The sequence below is a fragment of the Ovis aries genome, chromosome 6 (genome assembly GCF_016772045.2).
Source record: "Ovis aries strain OAR_USU_Benz2616 breed Rambouillet chromosome 6, ARS-UI_Ramb_v3.0, whole genome shotgun sequence".
NCBI lineage: Eukaryota > Metazoa > Chordata > Mammalia > Artiodactyla > Bovidae > Ovis > Ovis aries.
This window is the reverse complement of record NC_056059.1, coordinates 85,104,641-85,115,350: the sequence shown is the minus strand read 5'-3', so window position 1 is coordinate 85,115,350 and position 10,710 is coordinate 85,104,641.

Here is a 10,710-nt window from a genome sequence, read left to right as displayed (position 1 = left end):
TATACACACTGTTTTATATAGCAACTCATTATCTAGTTATATGTCATGCAGAAAGACTTGTACATGTTCATGATTACATACTGAATATTCCCACTAGCAGTTAAATGGCAATCAATTTGTGAACACACTAATCTACAACATAGATATGAGTTATACAGCCATGAAAGAAAACAGTTCAATTAAGGGCAATATTGTTAAATACTCTTCATGTCACATTACTAAACAAATAAAAAGTTCCAGAAATTCTAAAAATATAAGCATGGCATTCATCTTTGGAAATAAACATATTTTATGTAAATATGTGTAAATTTGTAGACCACAGAGGAAATGATCTTTAGAATACACTGAATTTCCAGTAACATCCAGGTGTTCAAGGCGGTTTTAGAAAAGGCAGAGGAACCAGAGATCAAATTGCCAACATCCACTGGATCATCAAAAAAGCAAGAGAGTTCCAGAAAATGTCTATTTCTGCTTTATTGACTATGCCAAAGCCTTTGACTGTGTGGATCACAATAAACTATGGGAAATTCTTCAAGAGATGGGAATACTAGACCACCTGACCTGACTCTTCAGAAACCTATATGCAGATCAGGAAGCAACAGTTAGAACTGGACATGGAACAGCAGACTGGTTCCAAATAGGAAAAGGAGTATGTCAAGCCTGTATATTGTCACCCTGCTTATTTAACTTATATGCAGAGTTCATCATGAGAAAGGCTGGGCTCAATGAAGCACAAGCTGGAATCAAGATTGCCAGGAGAAATATCAATACCCTCAGATATGCAGATGACACCACCCTTATGGCAGAAAGTGAAGAAGAACTAAAGAGCCTCTTGATGAAAGTAAAAGAGGAGAGTGAAAAGTTTGGCTTAAAGCTCAACATTCAGAAAACTAAGATCGCTGGATCCAGTCCCATCACTCCATGGCAAGTGGATGGGGAAACAGTGGAAACAATGACTAACTTTATTTGTCTGCGTTCCAAAATCACTGCAGATGATGACTGCAGACATGAAATTAAAAGACACTTACTCCTTGGAAGGAAAGTTATGACCAACCTAGATAGCATATTCAAAAGCAGAGACATTACTTTGTCAACAAACATCCATGTAGTCAAGGCTAAAAGGTTTTTCCTGTGATCATGTATGGATGTAAGAATTGGACTATAAAGAAAGCTGAGTGCAGAAGAATTGATGCTTTTGAACTATGGTGTTGGAAAAGACTCTTGAGAGTCCCTTGGACTGCAAGGAGATCCAACCAGTCCATCCTAAAGGACATCAGTCCTGGGTGTTCACTGGAAGGATTGATGTTTGAAGCTGAAACTCCAGTTCTTTGGCCACCTGATGCGAAGAGCTGACTCGTTGGAAAAGACTGATTCTGGGAAAGATTGAGGGCAGGCGAAGAAGGGAATGACAGAGGATGTGATGGTTGGATGGCATAACCGACTCTATAGACATGGGTTTGGGTGGACTCCGGGAGTTGGTGATGAACAAGGAGGCCTGGCATGCTGTGGTTCATGGGGTCACAAATAGTCAGAAATGACTGAGCAACTGAAATGAACTGAACTGAACTGAACTGAACTGAATTTCCAATGAAAACAATTTAAATTTTTATTTTACATACGTCTTCATTACTTGACCTTTCATAATAGTCCTTTCATTTATTTATTATGTGATATTAAATAATTAGTGAAATAAACATATAGATTCAAAATATTCAGTTCTTATTATCTTAAGATATTAAATCATAAGATTTTCATATCACGTTATCAATGTATTAGTTTCTCTCAGAATCCTTGAATTGAGGACTTTCCTATTGGTCTAAGGGGCTCCCCAGGTGTCTCAGTGGTAGAGAATTTGCCTACCAATGCAGGAGATGCAGGAGACCTAGGTTTGATTCCTTGGTCGGGGAGATCTCCTGGAGGAAAAATGACAATCCACTCCAATATTCTTGCCTGGGAAATCCCATGAACAGACAAGCCTTGTTGGACACAACTGACTGAGCACGTACTTACACTGGTGGTCCAATGGTTAAGATTCCAGCTTCCACTGCAGGAAGCACATGTTCAATCCCTGGTCTGTGAATTAAGATCCCCATCCCGCATGCTGGGGCCAAAAGTAAAATAAAATTTTTTTTAAAAAAGCTACTGGAAATTTAGCATACTATTCAATGTGTTAAATAAGGACTCTTTCTAGTTTTTTAGAACACCTCATATTTATAATTCCACTAGTTTTTAAAATCTTTACTGTGGTTTTAACAGCAGTATTATATGCATTTTACAATAGTTAAGGGACCTCTGCTGGATTACATCTATACTTATAGTGTTTTTGAGTCATGACTACAAATACTCTGCCAGCTCTCCCCTCAAGTGATTCCCTCTCTCTTGAACTTTAGTAACTCTAGAGGCTGTCTCACAAATGTTTCAGCCTAGCCTCCAAGGCTCAGTTACGGAGCACAACACAAACCTGTCTCTGCCTCTCTGTCTTGGTCGTTCAGCCTGTCTATGTCTCTATCTATCTATCTCACTATCTCCATTTCATCTCTCTGTCTGCCTACTCACCGTGTAGGTCTCTAACATGCTCAAAGTTTCCATGATAAATGACCACTTGTGGAAAGATACATACACATGCCTAAGAAGTCCCAGTAGTTGCAGCCCTCCAGCAATTTGAGCCATTTAAAAGCGGTCACCAGAGCTCCTCATGATTATAGCCCCAGTCACCATAAGACTGGAACCACCTGAGAATCTGATTACAAGAATCACCTGAATGAGCCCCACCAACACTCAGAACTAGGAGAGATAAAAATAAAATAAGTATTGCTCTTCTAAGGGCAGTTTTTGCACTAATACATAACCTAAACAATAATCATGCTTTTATCATAATATCATAGTGATGATATATCTTAATAATGGGAAACTGTTAATGTTACATTTTGAAAGTAACTATAACCCAGAAAAGGGAGTCCCCATACCATAATGGTTAAGAGGTCTCACTCTGAACACAGACAGTGTGGATTTAAGTCACTGAAATACTACTACATGAATCACAATATTCATAGCAGCATTATTTACAATAGCCAAAATATGGAAGCCAAGTAAGTGCTCAACAACAGATAATTTTCTTAACATGTGGGATTTATATACAAAGGAATATTACCCTTAGAAAGAATAAAGATTTGCCATTTGTAGCAACATGGATGAACCTAGAAAAGATCATTCATAGTGAAATATGTCATCCATAAAAATACTATATCACTTATATGTGAAATCTAAAAGTAATACAAATGTATCTATATATAAAATAGAATCAGCTTCATAGACATAGACAATAAATTTATGGTTACCAAACTGGAGAAGGGGAAGAACAAATTAGGAGTATAGTGTTATAAATATAAACTATTAAACATAAAATAAGCAATAAGAATCTGTTGACTAGCACAGAGAATTATACCCAATATCTGTAATAAATGATGATGAGTATAATCTACAAAACATCCTGAATCATGATGCTATGCACCTAAAACTCAGACAAAATTGTAAAACTATACTAAAAGATACATAGAGAGATGATACATAGATAGGTTTACATTACAAACCAGGGGCTATTAAACCATGGCCTCTGAGCCAAATCATTTTTGGGGGTCTCCAAAATCACTGCAGATGGTGATGAAATTAAAAGATGCTTACTCCTTGGAAGAAAAGTTATGACCAGCCTAGATAGCATATTCAAAAGCAGAGACAGGAGGGAGGGAAAGATGGCGGAGGAATAGGGCGGGAAGATCACGTTCTCCCTCACAAATTCCTCAAAAGAACATTTCAACGCCGAGCAAACTCCACAAAACAACTTCTGTAGGCTGGCAGAGGACATCAGGCAACCAGAAAAGCAGACCATTGTCTTCAAAAACAGGTAGGAAAAAATATAAAAGACGAAAAAGGAGACAAAGGAGGTGGGGAGGGAGCTCCGTCCTGGAAAGGGAAGCCCGTCCCAGGAAGGGAATTTTAAGAAGAGAGGTTTCCAAACACCAGGAAACACTCTCCCTGCCGAGTCTGTGGCGAGCCTTGGAAACACAGAGGGCAACATAACAGGAAGGAAAAATAGATAAATAATTAAAACCAAGAGATTACAAGCCCACCAGTAACTCCCCCAGCGGAAAAGCAGCACAGACGCCTGCATCCGCCATTGGGAAGTGGGGGCAGGGCAGGGACGCGTGGGAGGTGTGGGCTGCAGTGCTTTGCAAGAATTGGGCAGGAACGCCCCACGCGCAACCAGAACGATCTAACTTGGGCTAGCAAACCAGACTGTGGGATAGCTACCACGCAAAAAGCTCGAACATAAGACACCGCCAGGACTGAGCACAGAACAAAGGACGGAGTGGAAAAAGCCGGCTGCAGACCATTCCCCACCGGGGACAGGCAGCCAGAGCCGTAAGGTCTGGAAAGGGGCAATTGCAGACCCGGAGAGACTTTACTTACCTAACTGCAAGCAGGCTCCTTTGCTAAGACTTCTGGGGTTGCTGGACAGTCACAGTCTGCCTCACGGGGTGCGCCAGCGGTCCACCCAGAGAGCTGAGCGGCAGCGGCGGAAAAGGTGACAAGCCCCGGCGATCGCGCTCGCCAAACTCCTGAGCTACTCGGACCTGGGAAGGGCACAAAGTGCAGTCCCAGCCGCATTTGTGCCTCTGAGGGCTGCCTGAGGGCCGAACCTGAGCGGCTTGGACCAGGGAAGTGCACGCAGCCTAGGGCCAGCCCCAGACGGTTCCCGGCTGAGCATCGTAGAGCCGGAGTGGTTTGTGCACCGCGAGAAAGGACAGGTCAAGCGGGACAGAGATACTGTGTACACACAACAGTGCTATTTGTTTGCAGCATCCCCCCTCCCCACAGCGCGACTGAACTAGTGAGCCTAAAAACCAGCAAACAGAAGAAGTTAAACAGAGGGAACCAACTTGGAAGTGAGTCCACACGGCCCATGACATCAGAGAAGAGCCAGATATATTTTTAATTTTTTAATATTTTTAAAATCATTCTTTTTTTTTGCCTTTTGCTTTTTTTTCTTTTTTTCCGAGCTTTTTTTAAATTGTTAAGTCTTCTATTTCTCCTCTAATTTTTATTTCTATAACCTAGTATTACTATTTTTTTAAAAAAAAGACTTTTTTTTTTTTTTTAAGGCAAACACCATATATACTCTTCGGATGGTTGTTGGTGTTTTGTTTTTTTGTTTTTTTTAATAATTCTTTTTTTTTTCCTTTCTTCCTTTTTCCTTCTGCTTTTCTTTAATATTGTATCTTTGAAAATCCAACCTCTACTCCAGATTTTTAATCTTTGTTGTCAATTTTGTACATTTAAAACCCAAACTTCACTACCCAAGTTTACCTGAGAGCGAGATTACTGGCTTGTCCACTCTCTCCTCCTCTGGCCTCTCCTTTTTCTCCACCAGGTGGCCTCTGTCTCTTTTCTCCCCCATCTCTTCTCTATCCAACTCTGTGAATCTCTGTGTGTTCCAGACGGTAGAGAACACCTAAGGAACTGGTTACTGGCAGGATTTGTCTCTCTCCTACTCATTCCTCTCTCTTATCCTCCTGGTCACCTCTGTCTACTTCCTCCCTCTCCTCTTCCCCGTATAACTCTGTAAATACCTCTGAGCGGTCCAGACTATAGAGCGCACATAAGGAAGTGACTACTGGCTAGCTTGCTCTCTCCTCTCTTGATCTCACCGCATCTCATTCCAGTTACCTCTAACTACCCCCTCCATCTTCTCTTCTCCTTGTAACTCAGTGAACCTCTCTGAGTGTCCCTCAAGGTGGAGAAACTTTTCATCTTTAACCTAGATGTTTTATCATCGGTGCTGTATAGATGGAGAAGTCTAGAGGCTACTGTGAAAATAAAACTGAAAACCAGAAGCAGGAAGCTTAAACCCAAAGCCTGAAAACATTAGAGAACTCTTGAATTCAGGGAACATTAAGCAATAGGAGCTCATCAAATGCCTTCATACCTACACTGAAACCAAGCTCCACCCAAGGGCCAACAAGTTCCAAAACAAGACATACCACGCAAATTCTCCAGCAACATAGGAACACTCCCCTGAGCCTCAATATACAGGCAGCTCAAAATTATCCCAAAACCTTTGATGTCTCATAACCCATTACGGGTCACTCCACTGCACTCCAGAGAGAAGAAACCCAGCTCCACCCACCAAAACTCCAACACAAGCCTCCCTGACCAGGAAACCTTGACAAGCCACTGATAGAACCCCACCCAATGTGAGGAAGCTCCATAATAAAGAGAACTCCACAAATTATCAGAATATAAAAAGGCCACCCCAAACACAGCAATATAACCAAGATGAAGAGACAGAGGAATACTCAGCAGGTAAAGGAACAGGAGAGTTGCCCACCAAACCAAACAAAAGAGGAAGAAGTAGGGAATCTACCGGAGAAGGAATTCCGAATATTGATAGTGAAAATGATCCAAAATCTTGAAATCAAAATGGAAACACAGATAAATAGCCTAGAGACAAGGATTGAGAAGATGCATGAAAGGTTTAACAAGGACCTAGAAGAAATAAAAAAGAGTCAAAATATAATGAATAACACAATAAATGAGATCAGAAACACTCTGGAGGCAACAAATAGTAGAATAACGGAGGCAGAAGATAGGATTAGTGAAATAGAAGATAGAATGGTAGAAATAAATGAATCAGAGAGGAAACAAGAAAAACGAATTAAAAGAAACGAGGACAATCTCAGAGACCTCCAGGACAATATGAAACACTCCAACATTCGAATTATAGGAGTCCCAGAAGAAGAAGACAGAAAGAAAGATCATGAGAAAATCCTTGAGGAGATAATAGTTGAAAACTTCCCTAAAATGGGGAAGGAAATAATCACCCAAGTCCAAGAAACACAGAGAGTCCCAAATAGGATAAACCCAAGGCGAAACACCCCAAGACACATATTAATCAAATTAACAAAGATCAAACACAAAGAACAAATATTAAAAGCAGCAAGGGAAAAACAACAAATAACACACAAGGGGATTCCCATAAGGATAACAGCTGATCTATCAATAGAAACTCTTCAGGCCAGGAGGGAATGGCAAGACATACTTAAAGTGATGAGAGACAATAACCTACAGCCCAGATTACTGTACCCAGCAAGGATCTCATTCAAATACGAAGGAGAAATCAGAAGCTTTACAGACAAGCAAAAGCTGAGAGAATTCAGCACCACCAAACCAGCTCTCCAACAAATTCTAAAGGATATCCTCTAGACAGGAAACACGAAAGGGTGTATAAACCCGAACCCAAAACAATAAAGTAAATGGCAACGGGATCATACTTATCAATAATTACCTTAAACGTAAATGGGTTGAACGCCCCAACCAAAAGACAAAGACTGGCCGAATGGATACAAAAACAAGACCCCTCTATATGCTGCTTACCAGAGACCCACCTCAAAACAAGGGACACATACAGACTGAAAGTGAAGGGCTGGAAAAAGATATACCACGCAAATAGAGACCAAAAGAAAGCAGGAGTGGCAATACTCATATCCGATAAAATAGACTTTAAAACAAAGGCTGTGAAAAGAGACAAAGAAGGCCACTACATAATGATCAAAGGAACAATCCAAGAAGAAGATATAACAATTATAAATATATATGCACCCAATATAGGAGCACCACAATATGTAAGACAAATGCTAACAAGTATGAAAGGGGAAATCAACAATAACACAATAATAGTGGGAGACTTTAATACCCCACTCACACCTATGGACAGATCAACTAAACAGAAAATTAACAAAGAAACGCAAACTTTAAATGATACATTAGATCAGTTAGACCTAATTGATATCTATAGGACATTTCACCCCAAACAACGAATTTCACCTTTTTTCAAGTGCTCATGGAACCTTCTCCAGGATAGACCACATCCTGGGCCATAAATCTAAACTTGATAAATTCAAAAAAATCGAAATCATTCCAAGCATCTTTTCTGACCATAATGCATTAAGACTAGATCTCAATTACAGGAGAAAAACTATTAAAAATTCTAACATATGGAGGTTGAACAACACACTTCTGAATAACCAACAAATCACAGAAGAAATCAAAAAGAAATCAAAATATGCATAGAAACTAATGAAAATGAAAACACAACAACCCAAAACCTGTGGGACACTATAAAAGCAGTGCTAAGAGGAAAGTTCATAGCAATACAGGCATACCTCAAGAAACAAGAAAAAGTCAAATAAATAACCTAACTCTACAACTAAAGCAACTAGAAAGGAAGAGTTGGAGAACCCCAGAGTTAGTAGAAGGAAAGAAATCTTAAAAATTAGGGCAGAAATAAATGCAAAAGAAACAAAAGAGACCATAGCAAAAATCAACAAAGCCAAAAGCTGGTTCTTTGAAAGGATAAATAAAATTGACAAACCATTAGCCAGACTCATCAAGAAGCAAAGAGAGAAAAATCAAATCAATAAAATTAGAAATGAAAATGGAGAGATCACAACAGACAACACAGAAATACAAAGGATCATAAGAGACTACTATCAGCAGTTGTATGCCAATAAAATGGACAACGTGGAAGAAATGGACAAATTCTTAGAAAAGTACAATTTTCCAAAACTGAACCAGGAAGAAATAGAAAATCTTAACAGACCCATCACAAGCACAGAAATTGATACTGTAATCAGAAATCTTCCAGCAAACAAAAGCCCAGGTCCAGATGGCTTCACAGCTGAATTCTACCAAAAATTTCGAGAAGAGCTAACACCTATCCTCCTCAAACTCTTCCAGGAAATTGCAGAGGAAGGTAAACTTCCAAACTCATTCTATGAGGCCACCATCACCCTAATACCAAAACCTGACAAAGATGTCACAAAAAAGAAAACTACAGGCCAATATCTCTGATGAACATAGATGCAAAAATCCTCAACAAAATTCTAGCAATCAGAATCCAACAACACATTAAAAGATCATACACCATGACCAAGTGGGCTTTATCCCAGGGATGCAAGGATTCTTCAATATCCGCAAATCAATCAATATAATTCACCACATTAACAAATTGAAAAATAAAAACCATATGATTATCTCAATAGATGCAGAGAAGGCCTTTGACAAAATTCAACATCCATTTATGATAAAAACTCTCCAGAAAGCAGGAATAGAAGGAACATACCTCAACATAATAAAAGCTATCTATGACAAACCCACAGCGAACATTATCCTCAATGGTGAAAAATTGAAAGCATTTCCCTAAAGTCAGGAACAAGACAAGGGTGCCCACTTTCACCACTACTATTCAACATAGTTCTGGAAGTTTTGGCCACAGCAATCAGAGCAGAAAAGAAATAAAAGGAATCCAAATTGGAAAGAAGAAGTAAAACTCTCACTGTTTGCAGATGACATGATCCTCTACATGGAAAACCCTAAAGACTCCACCAGAAAATTACTAGAGCTCATCAATGAATATAGTAAAGTTGCAGGATATAAAATCAACACACAGAAATCCCTTGCATTCCTATACACGAATAATGAGAAAGTAGAAAAAGAAATTAAGGAAACAATTCCATTCACCATTGCAACGAAAAGAATAAAATACTTAGGAATATATCTACCTAAAGAAACTAAAGACCTATATATAGAAAACTATAAAACACTGATGAAAGAAATCAAAGAGGACACTAATAGATGGAGAAATATACCATGTTCATGGATTGGAAGAATCAATATAGTGAAAATGAGTATACTACCCAAAGCAATTTACAAATTCAATGCAATCCCTATCAAGCTACCAGCCACATTTTTCACAGAACTAGAACAAATAATCTCAAGCTTTGTATGGAAATACAAAAAACCTCGAATAGCCAAAGCAATCTTGAGAAAGAAGAATGGAACTGGAGGAATCAACTTGCCTGACTTCAGACTCTACTACAAAGCCACAGTCATCAAGACAGTATGGTACTGGCACAAAGACAGACATATAGATCAATGGAACAAAATAGAAAGCCCAGAGATAAATCCACACACATATGAACACCTTATCTTTGACAAAGGAGGCAAGAATATACAATGGAGTAAAGACAATCTCTTTAACAAGTGGTGCTGGGAAAACTGGTCAACCACTTGTAAAAGAATGAAACTAGATCACTTTCTAACACCATACACAAAAATAAACTCAAAATGGATTAAAGATCTAAATGTAAGATCAGAAACTATAAAACTCCTAGAGGAGAACATAGGCAAAACACTCTCAGACATAAATCACAGCAGGATCCTCTATGATCCACCTCCCAGAATGCTGGAAATAAAAGCAAAAATAAACAAATGGGATCTAATTAAAATTAAAAGCTTCTGCACAACAAAGGAAAATATAAGCAAGGTGAAAAGACAGCCATCTGAATGGGAGAAAATAATAGCAAATGAAGCAACTGACAAACAACTAATCTCAAAATATACAAGCAACTTCTGCAGCTCAACTCCAGAAAATAAACGACCCAATCAAAAAATGGGCCAAAGAACTAAATAGACATTTCTCCAAAGAAGACATACGGATGGCTAACAAACACATGAAAAGATGCTCAACATCACTCATTATTAGAGAAATGCAAATCAAAACCACAATGAGGTACCACTTCACACCAGTCAGAATGGCTGCGATCCAAAATCTGCAAGCAATAAATGCTGGAGAGGGTGTGGAGAAAAGGGAAC